This window comes from Panthera onca, chromosome X (genome assembly GCF_046562875.1).
Source record: "Panthera onca isolate mPanOnc1 chromosome X, mPanOnc1 haplotype 2, whole genome shotgun sequence".
In the NCBI taxonomy this organism is placed as follows: domain Eukaryota; kingdom Metazoa; phylum Chordata; class Mammalia; order Carnivora; family Felidae; genus Panthera; species Panthera onca.
The window spans coordinates 107,424,374-107,449,151 of record NC_138357.1 but is presented as its reverse complement, the minus strand read 5'-3'; positions in this window follow the sequence as shown (position 1 = coordinate 107,449,151).

Genomic DNA, 24,778 nt, shown 5'->3' with positions numbered 1-24,778 from the left:
TCTACTCACACACACAAATTCAAGGTCAATCAGCCATAAAGGTCAGAGCTAAAACAAGCTTGTAAAACATAACAATGAAAATCTCTGCAGTCTTGATAAAGGCAGATATAGATAATGAATGCACTAAACCTAACAGGAAAACTTAGACTATGGATTTTGTCAGTAGAAATAATCTTCTACTCATCCAAAGACCATGAAGAAAATAAAGGCAAGACTCAAATCAGAACAAAGGATCTGTAGAGCAGGAACCTTAAAAAGACGTTGCATGCAAAATGTATTAAAAACTCTACCAACCTGGAAGTCTGTTTTGTTAACACTCTTTACAAAATAAATTATATAAAAAAATTTTGAGTAATACAACAGTTTCCTTACCCGAGTCATTGCAGAAATATTCTGGAAATGGGGCATGCTGATCACTCAAATCCACTCATATATACCTAGGAATGCAACAAAGTAAAACACACTAAGAAAAAAAAATCCAAACAAAAAAAGACAACAGTAAAACAATAAAAATACCTAGTCTTTGAAGCAAAAATTATATATATATAATGGTCTTCTAACATTCTTCTCATCTCCTTCTAAAGAAGGTTTGGGACAGGGAAAGTTTCAGATCAAAAATAATTTTAAGGGGTGCCTGGGTGGCTCAGTTGGTTAAGCATCCAACTTCAACTCAGGTCATTATCTCACAGCTCGTGGGTTTGAGCCCAGCGTCAGGCTCTGTGCTGACAGCTCAGAGCCTGGAGCCTGTTTCAGATTCTGTGTCTCCCTCTCTCTCTGCCCCTCCCCTGTTCATGTTCTGTCTCTGTCTCAAAAATAAATACACATTAAAAAATTTTTTTTAAATAAATAATTATAAAATCATCAAGAACTACTCTCTAGCTAGTCCCTTTTCCTCTGGTTCCTCTACTCCCAACTCTACTCTTAGTTTACCAACTCCCAACACTGAAAATGATCTATTCATTTTTACCTTGAAACATCAATCTTCATACTTGACATTTTAGGTTAGAACTTCTGGGGAAGGATCCTTAAAACATAAAATTCATGTGTGCATAAAATCATTTTACCTAACTTCCTCACACTGGACAATGACTTTCAAGTATAGAATATTGGAATTTCATTGAAATTTGGAGCCCTTACCACATATGATTGAAACAAGGACCATCCAGCTACTTCATAAAAATATTTCTAAGACCTTTTCAAAAATTACACATTTCCAATATTAATATTTGGGAGTTTACATTCAATATGCAAAGTCTTAAAACCATTATGAATATGGTATTTAGAACATTTTCACGATAAAAGACTGCATATAATTAAAGGGAACAAGACTATATGTTATGCATTTATTCTTATTTCCAGAGCTATCGATTTTTAAGTAACGTCAAAGGACTGAAATAAGAAATGAAGATGTCACATTGTTGTGGGAAATGTTAACTGCTTAAACAAATGTTCTTCCAAAACAAACCTCATCACTGAAGCAAATTGCGAGCAGTATAATCCAAATTCAAGAAGACAGCAACAATAGAGGCAATGAAAAGCTAAGTTTCAAATAAAATCTCAAGAATGGAACATAGAAAAAAAATAAAGAATGGAACACAGAAAAAGCAGAGCTCAGAATACATGAAGCAGGATTTATTGTTAATTCATGAAAACAAGAGAAGAGCAAACTCTAGAATGATGAACTTAGAAAAGCTATCCTGACTGGTTTGCTCTCTTAAAAGCACAGGAAACCAAATTTGATTTCAAAATGTCAAACCAACAAAAAAAAGATCCTGGTCAAAGCTCAATACAAACCAAAATCGTATTGTATCAACATTTAATAAAACAGAAATGTATGCCCACAAACTAGTTTTTTAAAAAGCAACTTAGATTTCAATCTAAAATTATTTTTCCACCTGTGCTGAGATACAACTGACATAACATTGTGTATTTAAGGTATAGCATGGGATAAGATATACATACATATTGTAAAAGCTATACCATAATACAGTTAGCAAAGCCATCACCATACATAACTGTTCTTTCATATATGAGGAAAACATTTAAGATTTTTCTTCATCAAGTACATAAGGTGCCCCTAAAATATTGATCCTGTTTAACGTAGCTTGTACCATTTGAGTAACATTTCATTTCCCACAAGCCCCCCAGCCCCTGGAATCTACCATTCTATGTTGTTTCTCTGAGATCAACTTTTTTTAGATTCTATATGTAAATGAGATAATGTATAATTTATTTTTCTCTTACTCATTTCACTTAGTATAATGCCTTTAAGTTCTACTCTTTTTATTCCCAACACCAGGATTTTGTTTTATAGGACTACTATCTCATTGTACATACACACATTTTCTTTATCCATTCCTATGTTCCTGGATACTTGGCCATAGGCTGTTTCTGCATCTTGGCTATTGTGAATAATGCAACAATAAATGAGGGGGTGCAGACAGCTCTTCCACATAATGATTTTACTTCCTTAGGGTAATACATCCAGTGTGATTGCTGCGTCATACGGCAGGTACGTTTTTCATTTTTTAAGTTTATTCATTTTGAGAAACGGAGTGCATGTGAGTGAGGGAGGGGCAGAGAGCGAGGGAGAGAGCAAATTCAAGCAGGCTTTACACTGTCAGCACAGAGCCCTTTACCAACCCTTGACCCTTAACCAACCGAGCCTCTTCCAGACTGCTTTCCATAGTGGCTACACCAATTTATATTGGCTCCAGCAATACACAAAGGCTCCCTCTTATCCACATCCTCATCAACAGTCATTAGCTCTTATCCTTTTGGTAACAGCCATGCAGGTTTGGACGAGCATTTTCCTCATCACTACTAATGTTTAGCACCTTTGCACATACTTGTCGTGCACACACCTTTACTTGTAAGTCTTATTTGGATAAGGTTCTGTTCAGGTCTTGTGCCCATTTTGTATTAGGTAGGTTTTTATTGAGGCACCTGGGTGGCTCAGTTGGTTGAGCATCTGACCTCAGCTCAGGTCATGATCTCATGGTTTGTGGGTTCGAGCCCACATCAGGGTCTGGGCTGAAAGCTCAGTGCCTGGAGCCCACTTCAGATTTTGTGTCTCTCTCTCTCTCTCTCTCTCTCTCTCTCTCTCACAAATAAAGGTATGTTATTATTCTTGATTTATAGGCATTCCTTATTTTGAAGATGAGCACATTATCAGTTTGCAAATATTTTCTCCTATCCCCTAGGTTGTCTTTTTATTTTCTTGAATGTTTCCTTAGCTGTGCAGCAGCTTTTTAGTTTGATGTAGTCCCACTTGACTTTTTTTGCTTATGTTTCTTGTGCTTTGTGTGTCTGATTGAAAACATTGTTACCAAAACCACCATCAACGAACTCTTCACCTGTCTTTTCTTCTACAAGTTTTATCATTTCAGGTCTTCGGGTGTACCTGCTCCACACTCGTTTCCTCTTCTCTGGAAGTAGGGAGTTCCTTAAGATTGAGTGTAGGCCTTCACTCAATGTGGCAAAGATCAAATGCATGCTCACAGGGTTTTTCCTTGCACAGTGCTGAATGTCTAAGTATCTGTGCTTTCTCCAGACCCCACACAGTGTGGCTAGCTCTGTGTGTGTGTGTGTGTGTGTGTGTGTGTGTGTGTGGACACACATGCACACATGTTCCCTAGCCATCTGTAAAGTCTGTCACCCCCCTCATGGGTCTGTACAGGGAGCTGGCCATGAAGTGGGTCTGTGGGTCAGTAAGGCACATGCCCAGTGGCTTGTGAGCCCATCTTGATGGACTCCCTGAAGCAGTAGAATCTGCATCCCTTTGATGTCTTTTCAGAGCCTGGCTCGTGTTCTCCCAGTTGCTTTCTGCTCCTCAGTTGTGCAGGTGTTCTCAGTACTCTGGGAAGGGCAATGAAGTGGGCCTCTTTGGCATCATTCCACACCGCTATGGAAGCCAGGTGCTTGCTCACATTACCCTCACTTTCTTCCATGGGAGAAATGGGGAGCTAAGACCACACTTGCCACTGACCTGTGGAGCCTCAGGGTAGGGCTCATTGGGGTCAAGTCTTATGGTCTTCATTGCATCTCATTTTTCTCTAGTGCTATGCTAGAATTTCTGTGGTAGACTCCCTCTCATCCATGGAGGATTTTAAGAATTGGTGTTATTGTTTGGGGAAATAGTGGCGGGCAGGGGTAAAGACAATAGAAAACTCATTCTGCCATTTTGTCACTCTCCTGAAGTTACTTAAAGTAATGGTCAGAGAACAGTCAGAAGTGGAATTAGAAGAACATGCTAACGAGGTGACTGGAGAAAATACAGACTGGAACCAAGAACCAACCAGACTAAGAACTGTAACTAGAACCAAACTATTACAGATGTGGAAACTCAAAGGAAAAACAAATCAATACAAGGAATACTGTGTCATGTAAAGGAATAGATGAAATGAATCTTTTAATCACAAGGAATTAAATAATAAAGTTTAAAAAATACAGAAATTATACGAACTGACAATATGTAGCCAAGAATCAACACATGTCTAAGTGTCCCTTCCCCCCAAATAAAGCCAACAGAATTTTTACATGCATTATGGAAGAAAATTTTCCTCAAATATAAACAAAAAGTATGAAAATACACACCACATACATGGGGGGAAATTATCAACCAAAACTATCAACACAGACCTACATTTTCATACAACTTTAGTAGGACTAAAAGAAAAAATTTACCATCACACATAAGGGAAACATAATCAAATTGTTAATCAGGTTTTCCAATGGTAATACTTTTTGCCAGAAGGTGATGGAAATGTCTATGCATTATACTTTAGCAAAGAAAATTTTAGAGCCTCCTGGGTGGCTCAGCCGGTTAAGCACCCGACTCGTGATTTTGGCTCAGGTCATGATCCCAGAGTAATGGGATCCAAGCCTGTGTTGGACTCTGCACTAGGCAGGGAGCCTGGTTAAGATTCTCTCTATACCCCTCCCCTGGTCATGGATATACAGAAAGAAAAAAAAGAAAGAAAGAAAAGAGGAAAAAAAGAAAAAAAAGAGAAAGAAAAAAAAAAAGGAAGGGAGAGAGAGGAAGAGAGAGGAAGACAAAGGCAGAGACAGAGACACACAGAGACAGACACAGAGATGGACACATAGAAAGAAAAAGAAAATTTTAGCTAATAATTTTATATCCAGCCAATAAATATTCAAGTGTTAAGGCCAATCTTTTGAACATTCAAGACCTCAGCAATTATTTTTACCATGAGACTTCATACCTAATAACATTCCAGGGAATCAACTTTAGGCATCGCAATGACTAGAGACATACAGAATTCAACAGTGACAATGAGAATTACCTATACCAAATACCACAGGTTAATTTTAAGGGTGACAATATATAAAAGCTTTGTGTTCTGAAAATACAGATGGTCTCAAGTAAGAAAAATGGACAGAGAATGGGAAGAGTACCCGAAAAGATCAATACATTTGCATTCTCTCGCTCTCTGCCCATGGCCTGAGCTATCTTTGAAAAAGAGATAAACATTATAAAAAATTAATTTAAAAAATACACTTGAAGATTGCCTTGTAAGCATTAAATAAAAGAAATAGGACTATTTCAAATCTGATAATAATACAAAGGGAAGACATGAGGAAGAAGATATTAGCTAAAACTAATCTTACACTTAGGAAATCATTAAATTATAGCCAAATAAGTAAGAGTCAGGGGTGGCTGGGTGGCTCAATTAAGCATCAGACTCTTGGTTTCAGCTCAGGTCAGGATCTCATGGTTCATGGGTTCCAGCCCTGTAATGATCCCACCATTGAGCCCTATTGGGCTCTGTGCTAACAGCATGGAGCCCGTTTGGGATTCTCTGTCTCCCTCTCTCTCTGATCCTCCCCTGCTCACTTGTGCACATGCGCCCTCTCTCTATAAACATTAAAAAAAATAAATAAATAAATAAGAGGCAAACGATACTGTAAAAGCAGTCATTACTGCAAAGATCCAAAATTTCCCCAAATTGCAAAAGATATGGCCAAGAGACAGAGACAGACACATCAACAAGTGCTACTGGGTTGAGTTCAACTTTTAAAAAATAAATGATTTCATGTTAACAGAGCTAAATCAAATCAAATGCTCTATTGAAGAGATAAAAACTTCTAAGGATGGACATAAAAACAATGTGGATTTCAGGAGATTTGTTTTTTACATGAATTTTCACTTTCTCTTCAGAAATTTGACATTCCGCAAGAAAAAGCGTGGCTTGCTTAATTAAACATCTGACTCTTGATTTCGGCTGAGGTCATGATCTCACAGTCGTGAGATCAAGCCCCGTGTCACTGGTCATGGAGCCTGCTCAAGTTTCTTTCCCTCTACCCCTTCTCTGCTCGCATACCCACTTGCCTGCTCTCAATAAATAAATAAGGAAATAAATAAATAAATCCTGTCTTTTCTTTAAGGGGCACTTGGGTGGCTCAGTCGTTGAACATCCAACTCTTGGTTTCAGCTCAGGTCATGATCCCAGGGCCGTGGGATCAAGTGTTTTGTCGGACTCCATGCTGAGCATAGACCCCCAATTAAGATTCTCTCTCTCCCCCTGCCCATCCCTCACCCCCACATGTACTCTCTAAATTAAACAAAAATTTTTAAAAAAGAGTAAACCTAAGCCTTTGTTAGAAAATACATCAGGACAATGAAAAATGAACTGATCCATTCAACACTGTCAGTATATATTAAACAGGATTGTTTGAAGATTGTTTAAATTTCCAGTATTTAATTACTTTTAACATGGACATATACAGTTCTTGAAATACATTCCTATCATTAGTGTATTCCAGATTCTGTCTCTTTTTAATGGCAATAGAAGTGGCTACATACTTTTTATTTTGATTCAAAAGCATCCTGGGGCCAACCTTTCATTATCATCACAGCATTCATTTACACTCTGAACACTAGTAATTGTCAAACTGTCACTGCAACAGGGTTAAAAAGAGACAACTAGAAATTAGAAATATTACAGGAAGTAACACAATATTTAAGCAGCTTAAAAACAGCCTTTAAAAATGAATTTGCTTGTCTGATATGGTTTTAACAAACTGCCAACACATCACTAAAACTCAAGTATTGTTGAGAAACATTAGTTAATGTTTCTTTCATAATTGTAATGTCTTAACAATGCCATCTATCCTCCAAATTCCATCACAACACTTTGAGGAGGTTTATGAATAAGAACCTATTCGCATCAACCTATTTTTAATAACACCATTTCTTCAAATCTCCTTCTATTAACCACAATGTTTCACTTGTATTATAATAATTTCCGAGTATCATGAAATTTGACACACGTGAAATGGTTTGAATTTATATCATATTAAAGTTTTTTGTCTTGTAAAGTTACTCATCAATGTTCTGATTTTCCTGTACTCTTAACTTTGTCTTCCTCTCAATTTAGACTTTCTCCCCCTCTCATCTTCAGCCCTTATATATCGAATCAAAATGAGTCTGTTGAAAAATTTTCTGTGACTCACGAGTCCTTTTCAGCAGATGGCACTGTTACTTAGGCTAAACAACTTGTCAACAGGGCAAGGTTATTATTCTAAGATTTTTTTTCTCTAACAATAGCATGTCTGTGTATTAACATTGACTCATGCTAAGAAAAGGAAAATGAACTGAACAAATTCTCCATGAAATATGGTATACTAAAATCATGAAAGTGAAATATCACAACATACCCAAGTGAATGGGACCATTCTATTGCCATTTTTCTATTTTTATTTCTGTTAAAAACAAGGCTAATCCACTGCTAAAGGTAAAAATCAAACATGCTCTTTTGCTTCTCCTAAGTTTAGATGATCAATAAAGTAGTCTCATAGAATTGATACAGTTCAATACTTTGCATTTATCTAATTTTCCATAAATAGGTAACAAAGGCCAGGTTTCTACTGGAGTTGAGATTGGAAAGGGTTTCAGGGTTAAGAGTTCCAACACCAAGCCAATCACTTGTTAGCCAAGTGAAATTAGTCCTTTGTGGGTCTCCTCCGTTTTAGACATAAAATGGAAATGATAATACTGGAAATACAGGGTCGTAAGCTTAAGAGAATGTACAAAATTACTATTTACCCACTAGCTCAAATAAATATGAAGACAGAACACCTCAAGGAACAAGATCAAAAGGAATATTCTTTTTTCTAGCAACAGAAGTGACTTCTACACACAGTTCCATGTAAGCATTGCCACATGACATCAAAGAACACCAACAGCAGCCTTACAGGTTTCACTTTTGTATCTGGTAAGCTGATTCCAGCTAAGCCAGAAGGTCACAGGACGTTTGGCATTTGCCAGGGGGAAGTTATTCATTACCATATAATCCAGTAGTCTATACATAGTGATGATCATGGAAAAACCTCAAGGACTTTGAAACATATTCTTAAAGCTTTGATTTTTTAAACAGAATTATCTCGGTGTCTCTCTTGGCATCTCATTATCCAGCTCCCAACTACACAGGCTGTTCATTTTTGCTCCAGCTACCAAGAGATAGAACACAGCATTACATTCCAACTCACCATCCGCCACCACCTTGTCCCATCACAGTTCTTGGCAAATGAGAGCATGGTCTGGTTACAGGGGAAGTTCCCCTAGGAAGTTCTCATAATGACCACATTAAAAACCATCTCTCTCTTTCAAAGGCCTACAAAATGTTTTTCAGATTCCTTAAAGATGACCAAGCTAACACCACAGTATAGCAAACAGCGAATATACCCTGGAATTGTAGGTATTCTCATAGCAAAGGGCCCAGTTGGGTTGGAAAGAAATGATTTCCCCAGGGAACAGGAAGTGCTGTCCTGTCTTGTGAGAAACATCTTTAAAAACACTTTCCCCCAGAAAGGACAGGATTTGGTAGTTCCTGAGCAGTGGATTTCAGAGACAAAACCTGTCAGCACAGCACTGAGGGGGGCCTATTAATTCCTTACATGTCTTATGGACTGCAGAAAAGGTGGATATAAAACAGATGAGAGGGTTCTGTGTGACACAAATAGAGAAGCTTGTACGACCCAGGAGTTTTAAAATCTTGGAAAGTAGACTGTGATCCACTTCTTTAGGAACAGGACTCCAGCAGGTATGTTTTAAAAATTATCTGGGGCGCCTGGGTGGCTCAGTCGGTTGAGCGGCCAACTTCGGCTCAGGTCATGATCTCACGGTCCGTGAGTTCGAGCCCCGCGTCGGGCTCTGTGCTGACAGCTCGGAGCCTGGAGCCTGTTTCAGATTCTGTGTCTCCCTCTCTCTGACCCTCCCCCATTCATGCTCTGTCTCTCTCTGTTTCAAAAATAAATACATGTTAAAAAAAAAAAATTATCCTTGGTGTGGGGCATCTGGTGGCTCAATTGGTTGAGCATCCAACTTGATTTCTGCTCAGGTCATGACCTCAAGATCATGGGATGGAACCCCACATCAGGCTTGGAGTCTGCCTAAGATTCTCTCTCTCTCCCTACGGCCTCCTCCCTCTCGTGTGTATGCTCGCTCTAAATTAAAAAACAACAACAACAATCCTTGGGGTGTCTGGTTGGCTTAGTGAGGAGAACACAGGACTCTTAATCTTAAAATCATGAGTTTGAGCCCCACAATGGGGATAGAGATTACTTGAAAAAAATAAAAAATAAAAATGATCCTTAGGTTATTCTGACAAACTTTAACTGGAAACTTACAATAAAATACAGAAATGTAAAGCCATGCTGTAAATATGGCTGCCATCAACTAGGTTCAGTAAGCACAAGGTCAGACATTTTGCTGCTTAGGGATAAACATAGGTGTAAACTGTGTAGATCAATCACGAAAATTCCTTTTGTATTAATTCATAGCCATCTGTATTAAGAGCAACTCTTCTGGGATGCCTGGGTCACTCAGTTGGTTAAGCATCTGACTTCAGCTCAGGTCATGACCTCACTTTTCATAGGTTTGAATCCCACATGGGGCTCTGTGGTGACAACTCAGAGCCTGGAGCCTGCTTCGGATTCTGTGCCTCCCTATATAAAACTTAAGTAACTATAGTGACTCATTCCATCAATGCACAAATAACAGTCCATGGTTTTTAGCTTCATTTTACCTGGCTCTCAGAGTTATCTTTGAACACTACTGCTCTTCTTCATATTTGAGTAGATGAAAAGATGTTTCTAAAAAATGCAACCTAATTGTGCTTTTCTCTCCTGTTCTTTGATGCAATTGGATTTATTTTGTGGGTCAGCAGCTTTTGCTGTCTTATTACAAAAAGTTCACTACTACCCTACAAAATACCATCCCACCACGGTCTTGCCAGTAACAGGTTTGGCTCCAACATATCAGAAGGCTTTCTACAAAAGGTCCAATACAACAATGGAATAAAAAAGTAATACATTTGATCCCCAAAAACTCCATGTCTTATGCTACCTTCAAACAAAGGGAATATATTATTGCTTTCAAATAGAACAATGAAACATATTCACCTTCTACGGAGTATAAAATTCAGTCCAAAGCAGCAATTCTGAAAGGGTGTTCCACAGACCCTTGGCAATCCTTGAAACACATGCAGGGGTCTGTAAGCAAAACTATTTTCATACTAATCTGATGTCATTTGCCTTTTTCATGCTCACTCTCTCCCAAGTATTACACTTGAGTTATCCAATAGTTCTAGGACATAGGATATTTCAACAGATAGAGAAACATGGCAAAGCAACTGCATTGTACTAAGCCAAGAAGCAGTTGAAGATGGCAACCTAAGAAAACCCTCAACTTACTTCTTCCTATGGACACATCCAATTCTGTACCTACATACAGTACAATTTCCTCTAAAAAAGATATGAAAAATGAGTTAGCAGTTCATTCACATCCACAACCAAGAACAACAAAGGCCAAATCCAAGTGAGTAGGAGAGGCTAACAACCCATCTCACCATAAACCCCACCCCAACTTGGAGCCCACAGCTCAGAAGGTCTCACTAACCTAGAGTTTCCTTTTAAGGAGACTAGTATTCCTACTGCTCCTCCAACACCCAAACTTTTATGACTTGTGCCTCAAAGAGAAGACCCCAAAATACATGGCTTTAAAACCAATTAGAGCTCAGTGTTGAAAAAGTGCCTGGTCTTTATATGCAAGAGAGGTCATTCCTAATCTTCAAGTGTCACCCAAGCAACAGGGACCTACTGGGCTATTCTCCCAGATGCAATCTGGCCTGATGCCATTTCACGCTGTCACTCTGCCAAAGCCTGCTAGGATTTTTTTTCCCCATATATTTTTTTGTTTTTCCTGAAAACAATGTGAGCTATTTAAAATATTTGCAGAAGTGTAACAGTGCCCTATTTTTTTTTTTTACAATAGAAAATAAGGTCTTTACAACCAAATTATGTTAGTTATACCTAATGCAATCCATTTATTGTTCATACAGGTTTCATATTGTTTTCAGTGTTAATTTCTAATATGGTAACCATCAATAGATTGAATCCACAAACATTTTTGGGATCCTCCATCATTTTTAACAGTTTAAGTGGTTTCCCTGAAGGCAAAGACTTGGAGGACTGCTGACATGAAGACCTGACTATTTCTATCTGTTCCTTATTCATCTCAGTAACTATGACCTAACAAATGATTCAACAGTTGAAGGATATAGATCTTCTTTTACATGTTTTTTTACATTTATTTTTCAGAGACAGGGAGAGACAGCATGAGCAGGGGAGGGGCAGAGAAAGAGGGAGACAAAGAATCAGAACCAGGCTCCACGTTCTGAGGTGTCAGCACAGAGCCCGAACCGGGGTTTGAACCCACACACTGAGATCATGACCTGAGCTCAAGTGAGACACTTAACCGACTGAGCCACCCAGGTGCCCTGATTTTGATCTTCTTTTGAAGAAAATATATAATTCCATTGTTTTCAGAATGTGCCTTGGAAAATGCTATCCTAAACAAAGTAGAAAGTTCAATTAGCAGGAACACTTGTGGTAACTTGCAATGATGGGTCAAATAACACCAAGAGAACACCATAAGAAACATTTTCTGCCAGAAAAAAAGTTTACTTATTACCCTTAAACAGTTCTTCTAGTGTTTTATAATTTTAAATTTTTTAAAACCCTAATTTTTTAACCCTTGAGATTAATGTCATTGCTTTAAAAAATATGTAATTAAAAAATAATCTCAACTCAACAGTATTTTCCCTCCATGTGTTTCTCACTTTAGGATTATGAGAAACCACCAAATGCCAAGTACGAAGCACCTAATTATTTCATTTTTTTTTAATTTTTTTTAACGTTTATTTATTTTTGAGACAGAGAGAGACAGAGCATGAACGGGGGACGGTCAGAGAGAGAGAGAGACAGAATCCGAAACAGGCTCCAGGCTCCAAGCTGTCAGCACAGAGCCCGACGCGGGGCTCGAACTCACGGACCACGAGATCGTGACCTGAGCCGAAGTTGGCCACTCAACCGACTGAGCCACCCAGGTGCCCCAGCACCTAATTATTTCATTGGAAAAAATCAAAATAGCCCATCTCGTGTTCAAGAATTGTGGGATCTTTCTTTTAAAAACAATTCTTGGGGATAACTACGATAAAAGCTAATTTTACCACCAAACTCTGGCAAGACATCTAAATCTTGTGCTGAAATTACTGGTTCAGGGTTGGACTACTTCTAAGGAGAAATCTGCCGATCAAAGTAAATTGTGTGGTGGCTTGTCAATCCTTGTCCACAAGCAATTAGAGGAAAATGACCTACAGCATCTCCATTTGAACAGCGGGAATTTAAAGGCCTGTCTCCAAAGGTGAAAGGCTATTTTATTAAGGCATTGCTGACAGCTAACGGAGACCCTCTTGATGGGAGTTCAACCCATAAATAACATTGTCCTGGCAATAAACAGTAGTAATTATGCCTTGGAACTGAAAGGAATTAGGGCAGACATACTAAATATAAAGCAAAAAGCCTACATTACAGTAATTTGCTTTACAATGTTTTGTTTTTTTCTCTTAGAACAAAAATTTTTAAGCCTCCCAGATCGTGTAAACTTTTGGCATGTGTAGGAGTTGGGGCACTTGAGGGTTATGATAAAATAAAGCTGATAGAAGTTGTTTGCTAAGTGAAAACTTTGCTTCTGTATTCTCAGTATCAAATACGAGCCTTAGTTGTTTAATTTTGTGGTAAAACAAAAACCATTTACTATTTTGAAAGTTTTTACGTGTACTGTTTATTAAGTACATTCACATTTGTGTGCACCAGTTACCACTACCTCCACAATTCTAGCTCACAAAATCCCAACTCTACTCCCTTTAACAGTTGTTCTCTAGGACTCCCGACTCCCAGCTCGTGGCAACCACTATTCTAAGAGGTGTGTGTGTGTGTGTGTGTGTGTGTGTGTGTGTGTGTTTCCCCCCAATTCCACACATAAATGAGCTTACACAGTGTTTGTATTTCTAGGTCTGACTTCACTTGGCATAATACCCAAAAGGTCTAGCACACATCAACTTCCTCCTTATGGCTGAATATTCCATTGCGTGTGCATTTACACACACACACAAACACACACACACACACACACACACACACACACACACACACACCAACCTGTATTCATTCATCTGTCTGTGGGTAACAGGTTATTGCCTTATCTTTGGTCATTGTCAAATATACTGCCATGACCATGGGGGCACAGATAGGTCTTGGAGACAGTAATTTGATTTCCTACAAATACATACCCAGAAGGGGATTTATTCTAACATATGGTAGTTCTATCTTTAATTTTTTGAGAACTTTAATACTGTTTTTGATAATGACTCTATCAATTCATATTCCTATCAACAGAGTACAATGGTTCCCTTTTCTCCACATCCTTGCCAATAACTAGCATTTCTTCTTTTTGGTAATAGACCCCTAAGATGCATGAGAGGATTATCTCATTGTTCTAATGTGCATTCTCCCCTCCCCCTAATTAATCATGTTAAACCTGTTTTCATATAACTACTTGCCACTTGTAGGTCTTCTTTGGAAAAATTTCTTTTTAGGTCCTTTGTCCATTAATTTGGGTCGGTGTTTCCTGCTACTGAGCCGATCCTATTTTTTTGCACCTAGTGTGATATAGTTGAACAATGAAGTTTCAAGATTCTCAAGACCTGTTTTCTTCAAACAGGTCATTATCATGAATACAAATAAATGCTTTTTCACTTTTTAGAAGGAGAAAAATAACAATGGAATGTATTACCTTGAAAGATGAACATTTAGTGAACTAGTAAGTATAACCAGATAAAACCCATGCATATTATAGTAGCTATCTGGGATTCAGATCTAAGTGTGTGGAGCAAAGAATATTCCAATTACCTATCATGGTAGTTTTTTGTTTTTTTATGTCCATCAGGTATATAGAAAAAAGAAAAAAAAAACGTGACTGAGAACAACTCAACTATATAAACATACCATTATTGTGTCTGTTGGTAGTACAGAATAAAAAAAACTATCAGGGGCTTAAGCAACCATGTCAAGAGTTCAAATCCCACCTCCTTTTCCCCCCTTGCTTTATGACCAAGTTACTCAAGTTTTGTGAACTTCAGGATCCTCATGGGACCAAATAGAGAAGAGGATCCTTACCTTAAAGCAGTAAATCTCAAGTGGGCAACTATTTCCTTTGAAGGGATATTTGGCAATGCCTGAAGACACAACTCCAAGGATTGCTACTGGCATCTCATGATGGAGAACAGGGTTGTGGCTCAACATCCTATGTTGCACAGGGTATCTCCCCTTCAAAAACCAAGAATTATCTTGCCCCAAATGTCAAACGTTAAGAAACCCTGCCTTAGAGGACTATTTTAAGGCTCAAAATAGATTCCCTACATCAACACAACTACAAACCCCGTAGGACCTAATGAGTGCCCCAAGTGTTATTACATCCCTTGTTAAATTCACCCTGCCTTGAGTACAAATGTATTGCCTATACAGACAACTTCAATTTGGATGTGCTGATCCTATCCTATTAGCTGGATGTCCAATCCTTTCCCTGAGTTCTACTCAATTCCAGTGAAACCCCCAGAAGGCATTTATGTTTTATGTAAATACCCTGGATCTCGTGTGTTAGTTCCAGGGATGTTTTTTCTTGTAGTCTACTGAAGCAGGGCAGGTTGGGCGCAGGGAAAATTCAAGGTGCTTTCTTCCATACGGAGAGTCCCAGCCTTCAACTTTGCCCAGTGTTTGTCCTATTACCTTCAAATACAGTACCATCTCATTGCAAAGCAAAGGCTCAGTCATTGCAAAAATAAACGTAAAGTCTAAAAATTAAGTTTTGGTAGATATTAGGTTTAAGGTGCTGCATTCATTACTGGTGGTAGCAGAGAACGGTGCCATCTAAGAAAAATGCAGTATATGGTTCCTCTAAAATGTAGTGGTTCTACTCTAAGGTTATCAAGTATGATGGCCTCCATTGAATTTTTATTTGTACAATCCAGATGGATAGATAAAAAGCCATTCTTTAACACTGAGCAGTTTACAAGAGTCAAAAGCAATTAATTACATCATAAATACACGGCCACAAACTGCAATATAGTAGTTAAGAAAGCAAAACAAAACAAAACAAATACCAAAATGAAAAGTACCATTCACATAAATATAAATAGTTGCTTATAAATAAGATGTTTTCTGGGAATATCAAATATAACCATCAAATATAACAGAATACATGTTCAGGGGTTCCTGGCTAGCTCAGTCAGTAAAACATGTGACTCTTGACCTGAGTTTTGACTTCAAGCCCCACGTTTAATGTCGAGGTTACTTTAAAAATAAATGAATAAAATATTTTCTTAAAAAAATACATGTTCAGTTGTAGAAAATGAATAGGAGTCAAATAAAAGGGAGACAAAGAATCAAGGCAGTACGTATGGAAGGATGAAGAAAGGGGTCTTATACAGACTCACACTGTATTATAAACCTCCAAGTGTAACAATTAAATTTCCATTTAAGGTGAAAGAAAGTAAAATTCAAAATTCAAATGATACAGGAAACCAATTCTGGGAGGGTGTTGGTAAAGAATTGCTTGAACCATACCCTAAAACATTTGACAGAATGAGACCAGTTAAAAATTGAGGGATAAGAAAATTGACAAGGATTAAAAAAAAAATGATAGGCACATCAAAAAGATTATTTGAATTTCAAAGAATCAAGAGCTATCTGCGAGGGGAAAAACAAACAAACAAACAAAATCAATAAAACCCTGAAATTACTTTCCCTCACGGCCTCATGATCAAATTGTGGATGCTAGAGTGGGATGGGGAAATCAACTCATGAGTTATTCAGGTTTATTCATGATTTGATCTAATTTACTATTTTTAGGTGTGAGGTGAATTTAAGTTCCTTTTAAGAATCAAGATTTTTGAAATAATATACTATTTTTTGCCTAGAGTTTACTATGATTTTTTGCAGATTTTTTCCCCACTTAGGATTATCCTATACTAATGAACACCTGTACTGCTTCCTACTTCCCTTCTTCCATTCTGCCACTTGTGTCTGCTGCCACCATCTCCTTAAGACCACCAATACGATTTTCCCCTTATCTATAGTGGGACAATGCTTTGCTTTGTGCGTCCAGATCTTTCAGTGAAGCAGCCCACAGTTAGCTATTTGAGCACCACAAATACCCATCTTTCAGACCTCGGCCATCTGATTCCTGGAATTCACAGCCATGCTGAGTAGGAGATGGAGTGGAAGCAGAAAGACCATACAGTAGTTCTCTGATGCAACTAAGACATTTGGTCCATTGACCCTATCAGATTTCAGTGCTCTTCACCATTGTATGCGCCTATTTTGTTATTTACCTTATTTGTTGCCTGCTAACAAAAGAAATCAATCTCAAAATCTTGACTCAAACTCTGCACTCACCAGACAAAATACTCACCTGAATTAAGTAAATCTTTCATCTAATGATGCTTGCTTTGGAGCAGGTGTAGGAGAGAAAAATAGGAAGAACTAACCCCACTTTAACTGTGTGACCCCAAATCCCAAGAGATCCCACAGAATGCCTGGTAAACCTACCTTACCTTTGGACAAATCACCTTCTCATTCTTTCAGAGGATTATTTTATACCTTCTCCCCTCTCCCCCAATCATCGTTCTGCTTTACACAGTGAGCCGACTTCTCATCCAAATACAACATGAGTGGGGAGAACCTCCCCCTATTCTGATTTCCACTACGAGATGTACTAACTTACTAAGATCCAGATGCCCATTTCCTGCCTTCCCTCTGGTTAAAATAGCTGACATGTCTCAGTTGCTCTCTGATGGATCAACTCCTCCACTACACAGTCCATTCCAGTTCCTTGTGGCTCTTTAAGGGCTTCACCTGCCTCTCTTGCCTCATTTTTCAGCTTCAGGAATCACTTCCATCATCACAGAGACATGCTGTCATTTCTCCCTATCTTAAAAAAAAAAAAAAAAAATCAACTGTCCTCAACCATTGATTTCCCCTTTCCTAGGATATTCTTTTCTCTAACATAAAAATCCTTGAATACGTTGATACTTTCTTTATTGATTTCAGACTATCTTCCCACCACTTAGAAGAAGTGACAAATACTTTAAAAAGTTAATACAAAGTTAATATGGCAAATTTTACTTAAAAGTGAATTCCAGACCTCTACTAGCTTTGACAGCGTAGCTTAAGTTGAAATGTCTTACTGAGAACAATTACCACATCTCAAATGTAAGAAAAATCTACTTGAAGAAATCAGAAACCTACCAGAACATCCAGGATGTGTCATCCCAGATTCAAGAGAAAAGAGAAGAACATTGCTTTTTCCCTTGAGTTGCATAAAGATTCCTAAGCAACACAAGAGTTAAAAGGACAAGCTGCTGGGGCAGGGGCCCCTCTTGCTCAGTCAGTAGAACATATGACTCTGGATCTCAGGCCCCATGATGAGTGTCAGAGATGACTGAAAAAAATAACATCTGAAAAAACAAAAACAAACCCAAAAAAAGGCAAGCTGGGTAGTGCCCAGGAGGTGTTACAGTTGAACTGAGCAGAGCTACATCAAGTTCCATACAGCTCAGGAGATGAGCTAATGCCAACAAGAATGGCTCTGATAATCACATTAGAATGTGTTTTTGGGTCTGTGAAGGACTGAGCAAAAAGGGCAACCCAGAAATAAATCAGCTTTCATTAATACTAAAACCAGCTTTGAATTGGTTCAATCCAAGGCAGAATGGATACAGGTCACCTTTGTCCTAAGGGTTGCCAGAAGGAAATGAAAATCCTCTTTGAAAAGGAAATTACTTAGATTCCTAAATTAACCCTAGAGTATTTCAAATACAACGGATGGTAAACAAATTTATCACACATACCAGCACATAGGGCAAAAATGCATCATTAGCAAAGCATACAATACTATGCGATTTTTAATGGCAAAGGAAGGTGGAAAAAACTCTCAGAAGCCAATTATTACATGACTAAATAGACTAAATATTACATAACTAAAATACAGAAAGATAAAGACTATCTTTCTACACTTTCATGGAATTTTATCTAGGATGTATTTTTAACTTAAAAAAGATAGTTTTACCTGTGCCAAGTATGGTTCTGGTTAACACAAAAATATGAAAATCTTCCTTAATAAGTGACAAGGATAAAAACTATTTAATGTGCTATACCCTGATTTTTGTATTTGCTTTCGGCAGCATGAATATATTTAACGTAATTCTAAGTGGCAAGAGCCACACATAAATATCAAAACTATGCAAAATTCAACGGCCCCATTCTCTAGTGAGCTGATGCAATAAGCCCAAGAACTATTTCAAGTTATTTTAAAAGCACAGTATGATGGTACATCACTAGTGACATATGCTCTAAGAAAAAAGGATATGGGAAAAAAATATGAAACTGTTCTCAGTAATTAATTGTTTTCTGCAATGTTGGTGTTGTTTTTCCTAGACAGCTGTCCATGTATTTTGTAGAAAGTAATCAAATTACCATTGGTAACCTTTTTCTTTTTTTTTTTTTTTTTTTTGATGTGAGAGAAAAAGACATGAAAAATTTCTGCGGTTAAATCAAAACCTTCCTCTGCTGATAAAGGTGAATTGAAATGCAGGATATAAAATTCACGAAAAATGTCATAGCTCAGTTCACCAAAAAGTGATAGCAACAAAGACTAACCCAGTAAAAAATTTGCACTACCAGCCCCTAGACTGTGGTCTCTAAATACCATTTCCTATTAATAGGAATGGGAGTCCAAGGAAATGGCAGACTCCAGGGGTGATGTAAGAATAGCCTGGGTCATTTTGTCATACTAGAAAGCATGTATGATTTCAAAAATTGAGGGCATGGCAGAGAGCTTCAGAAGCCAACTTCAGTTTTCATCTGCTAGCCATCAATGTTGGCACAATTTAAGGAACAATAAAATAAAGACTGCACCAGATTGGAACATTTCAAGTGTGCTCACAGTCCAAAGTTTAGGATGGCTTTTAAGAAAAATGAAGTTCATTGGTCATCTCTGAAGTATGCTAAGTAACCAAGTCATTATTTCGAAACTGATAGAAGGAAATACTCAAACATCTTTCATGCTTCCTTTACAAACTATTGCCCTATGCAACAAAATATTGATGAAAAGAAGATTATCTATATAAATCTTGCACTAATGGTGGCAATTAAACACAGTTAAATTGCCTCAAGATGACTTACAGGACCTCAAAAGGCACTGCTTATAGATCTACAGTTTATTACAGGAATGAGCTACAACATAGCAAAATCATTAAAGTCAGTATATGCATCACAATTAAAAGCTGTCTCAAATAGAGTCAAAAGAAGCCAGGTTCTTTATCACCTATAAAGTAGGCTTGCAAAAAAGTACAACCCGAATAGAGAAGACAAAGGAATATAAGAAATGCTATCTGAATACAGTCAGCCAAATCCTGCAGAAAATAGCACAAAAAAAATCTCATAAAATTGGAAAAGAGAAAAAGGTAGAGTTATAAAGCAGACAGCTTTCAGAACATTATCAACCAATTATAACTTGTAGATGTTATTTTGACTCTGATTCAAACAAATTACTGATTAATATTGTATATAAAAATGGGGTAAATTCAAAAACTGGCTGGATACTGAATTACTTTAGGAAAGCAGGGTTCTTTAAATAACAACCATCTCTAAATTTTATCCTTTAGAGAAACTACCTTAGAGTGTTAAGATTAAAGAATGCACATTTACTAGCCATGAACTGTAATAATTATTTCTAACGAAATAACATTAAAGACAAGTTTTTTAAAATATACTAGAATGATATCCAAAACTTCATATGGGTGGTAGTAGTATCAGTTCAGCTCCACTTCCTCTTAACTTCCTTATAGTTCAATCAGATTTACATTGGCAAGGTCAACCAACTTTCATTACTTGTTCAACATTATCTTCCATCATTTTCTTTTTCCGTATTCAGAGAGAAAAATTATGTAGACTCCTAAACTTGTGATGACATGGACATGACATTTTTTTTTTTTCCAACGTTTTTTATTTATTTTTGGGACAGAGAGAGACAGAGCATGAACGGGGGAGGGGCAGAGAGAGAGGGAGACACAGAATCGGAAACAGGCTCCAGGCTCCGAGCCATCAGCCCAGAGCCCGACGCGGGGCTCGAACTCACAGACCGCGAGATCGTGACCTGGCTGAAGTCGGACGCTTAACCGACTGCGCCACCCAGGCGCCCCTGGACATGACATTTTAAAAACTATAATGATCATTTTGTCTCATTTGAAAAAGTATAGTTAATAATTTACTTTTCTTCAATTTTTAAAGTGGCGAGAAAATACCTTTGCCTGAAGCAGAACATTTAGCATGGACTGAACTACCATTACTCTTAGAAAAACCTATACAACAAGTTCTGCCCTCGTGCAAAATTAATCATTTTTATACGAAGGACATATTTCTTAAAAGAAAAAAGTATGTTTGAGACGACATTGCAGACACACTGTGGGGATTTTTATGCATGCTGTGTTAAAAATATACTTTTAGTACAAGGAAATGTAAATTCATTATTTCTGGGTTCAATTTAACCACCTGACCTTCCTTAAGGCAAATCAAGAGCAACATGTTTAATGACATAGTCACATTTATAATTTGCTTTTTGACAGAATGCTACCAAGGGCTTTAATTACAATTTCAAATTTTCGCTTGCCTGTAATGTAAAAAAGATCTTAATCTGATGTCCAGATGGTTTTTTAACCTGTTACAGTTATCAAAAGGGGTTTCAATAATCCAGGTACCAGGCACCAAGCTTCAAAACATCCCTTAAGATCTTAGCTCACTGATGTGTACCACATGCATCATTCCTGGGACTGGTAGTATGATGGATTTTGCTTCTAAGCCTGGGGTGTATTATAGGGCATAGTTGGCTTTAACAAAGTTGGATTATCCAGATGAGGCTGATCTAAGGACAGGAGTCCTTTAAACCTGGGCTCAGAGGTCACACTGAGAGTAAATCAGAAATTTAAACCATGTGAGAACATTCTCCATTGCTGGCTTTCAAGAGAGGGAGGTAGCTGCAGCCTAACGACACGCAGACTCTAGGAACTCACGGGGGACGGAAGGCAAGAGACATCCTCAGCCCATAGCCAGCGAGACAGTACATTCTTTTGTCCAGGTCATTTAGGTATAATGGACAAAATTGTAGTATATTTAAAGTGTACAACGTGATGATTTCATATACATTCATTTTAAAATTACTATCAGTTAAGGGAAAACATGCATCACCTCCCATAGTTAACCGTTCCATTTTGTGCACGTGAATGCTTAACCTCTATTCTTCTGGTGCCGGAGTCCAGCTCCAGCAGGTCCAGGGGTTCCCACATTCTGGCAAATTCTAAGTATCCAACACAGTAGTTTTAACTACAGTCACCAGGCTGTATTTTAGATCCTCAAAACTAACGCACCTTGTAACTCCAAGTTTGCACCCTTTGACCCTCATCTCCCCATTGCCCCACCCCATGACAACCACCAAAGGACTGTTTCTAGAAGTTAGGCTTTTTTGTTTTTTCTTTTAAATACTCCACATACAAGTGATACCATATGGTACTGGTCTTCCTACGTCCAGCCGTTTTCACTTAGCACTTGGCATACTGCCCTCAAGTTCATCCATGTTTCCACCAGTGACACAATGTTTCTTTTGTGGCTGAATATTCTATTGTGTTTTTATATACAGGTATATGTATACACATCTATACATATACAACATGTAGGTTCTATACATACACAACATGTATGTGTATATGTATATACATATACATACATCCAAAACAAGTGTTTCCCGTCTAGCTCTATGGATTCATGTATCAATGGACACAAGTTGTTTCCGTGTCTCAGTTATTGTAAATAAGGCTACAAAGAGCATGGGTGTGCAGCTTTCTCAGAGAAATCCAAGTGTTGCATCTTAGAGTTCTATTGCCAGGGTCTTGAGGAACCTGCATACTGTTTCCCCATAACGGCTGTAGCAGTTTGTATTGCCCAAAACAGAAGACCAGAGTTCTCTTTTCTCCACATCCTAACTTTTCTCACCTCTTTTTTTTTTTTTAGAATAGCCATCCTAACAGGCTTAAGGTTTGTATCACGTTTTTATTTGATTTCTCTGATAATTGAGTTGAGCATCTTTTCACAGTGTGTTGGCCATTTGCAGGTTTTCCTTGGAAAGATGTCCATCAAGGTTCTCTGCTCTTTTTTCTAATCAGCTTATTTGTTAGTGAGTTTTAAGACTTCTCTTTTATTCATATGAATCCTTTAGTGGAAAACTGTTTGCCATTATGATCTCCTGTTTCATAAGCTGCCTTTTCATTTTGACTGTTTGCTGTGCAGAAGCTTTTCAGTTTCATATAGTTAGATCCCCAAAAAATCACTGCTAAGACCAAACTTCCCTATGATGTCTTCCAGGTGTTTTATTGTTTCAGGTCTAAATTCTACCAAACTGAATGAGGTGAGAGGAGAACCCCAAACCCAAAAAGCAGTACTTTGTGGCCTTGTAATACCCTAAGCAGAGAAGCCAGCCGCACTGTGCCCAGGCTTGTGACTTACAGAACTATGAGCTAGTAGGTGATTGTCATTTTAAACCACTACATTTCTACTAATTTGTTACACAAATTAGATAACAAGTTCATGCAATATTTGAATATAGGTAAAACAAATACAAAGGGGCACTAATTTTTCCTCAGGTAGAATTACTACCTGAGTAGTAAAATTACTCAGGTAGAAAAGGCACTGTGTCTTTAAAAACATTACCTATAATGTACTTATAATGTGTATTATCTATACATATGTATTACATGTATACATATATATAATGGACATGATGAAATATACTTGTTTTTCAACCTTAGAAACCTATTTTTCCATGCACAAAACCGTGAGGAGGAGTATTTAGCAAGGCAACAATTACATCAGTTATGATGTTACCATCTTCAAAGGGCAGGTAAGTCCCTAGTGCATCACTACTGACTTAATTTGGTAACAATGTTAGCCATTGGCTTCCCGGGAATTCCCAAATTTAGCCTTCTTTACTTGAGGTCTCATTTTCCTGAGATATTTGTAGCTACTAGTAGGGATCAAAGGGTGACAATTTGAATTCATCTCCTGAGGCTCCAGGGCTATTCCTAGGAGTAATCTATTACTTTGTTATTAGCTGCATTCTCCAAATGCCCAAGGGATAGGACAGGACTCTAGGAGATAAAATCCCTGGGGGCCTATCAAGTTTCAGCATAAAGGTAAAGTTTTGCCTAAGGAGTGCATCAAGAGATACTTGAGACCGTGAAATACTCTAAAAAGCTTTCCTGACAACCCATGCAACTCAAGCATCATTTCTGCTAAGCGTGCAGAACATACACAAGTGTTTTGTGAGAATATTAATTCATTTCAGTAAGCATTTCATTGCTCAAGCATTGGCAATGAAGATGTAAAGAGGTTTATGGGGTACCAATGATTATTTTTAAGTGCAACTAATCTGGTCCAAGGATGATTGCATTTTAGACTCTTCTCAGCGGTCATACAGGGACATGACGTCCATTTTCTTCACAAGATAATTAAACTAAATTCCCTTAGTGAAATTTTGCATATTTGAGGGTAATGAGATCTAAATTCATACATTCGTTTTTGCATGCCTACCCTATCTTCCTCCACTTCTTCCATCCATGTTTTTCTGCCTGATTCTGGATTTAAATCAGAGTACATTTAGAACACATTCATAACCCGAAATACCTCTCCCTTCCCTCCTTCTTCCTGTACACCTAACTCCTTGCACTCCTCACACCCTCATCCCTCCCCTTGTAGCTCTCACACCATATATACAATTCCCATTACACCGAACACTGTATTTACATGCCAGCGGGTGCCATTATACAGACCAACACCAGTTCAATTTTTATTTGGTATTTTTCTAATCGTTTGAATGCCAACAAATCTTGCATCCCAAGTCTTTTTTTTTTTTTTTTTTTTTTTTTTTTTTGAAATTTGTCTCCATCTCCATTTTCTGCTTTAGATTGGAGTCCATGGTGTAGTTTATGTTCCTTCAAAGTCTTCAAGGCCAAGGCATGTTACAATGTACACTTGGCTGATTAAAAACATATTTTTATAATCATGATAAAACTAACTAGTGACCTGAGAAGAGGATAAGGAAAATCTTATTTGGCCTTTAAGCCTATCTCTGAAGCCTCTTGGCATTACAGCCTTTAGCAAATGAACCCAAAATCTCCATTTCCTAATCTATAACTTTTTTACCTTAGAGGCCTTTTGGTGGAATTAATAATGTGTGAATCACTAGGAGATCCACAGATGAAAAGCCCTCTCTAAATGCTAAGGATTGGTTTAATTATACCATAGGGGA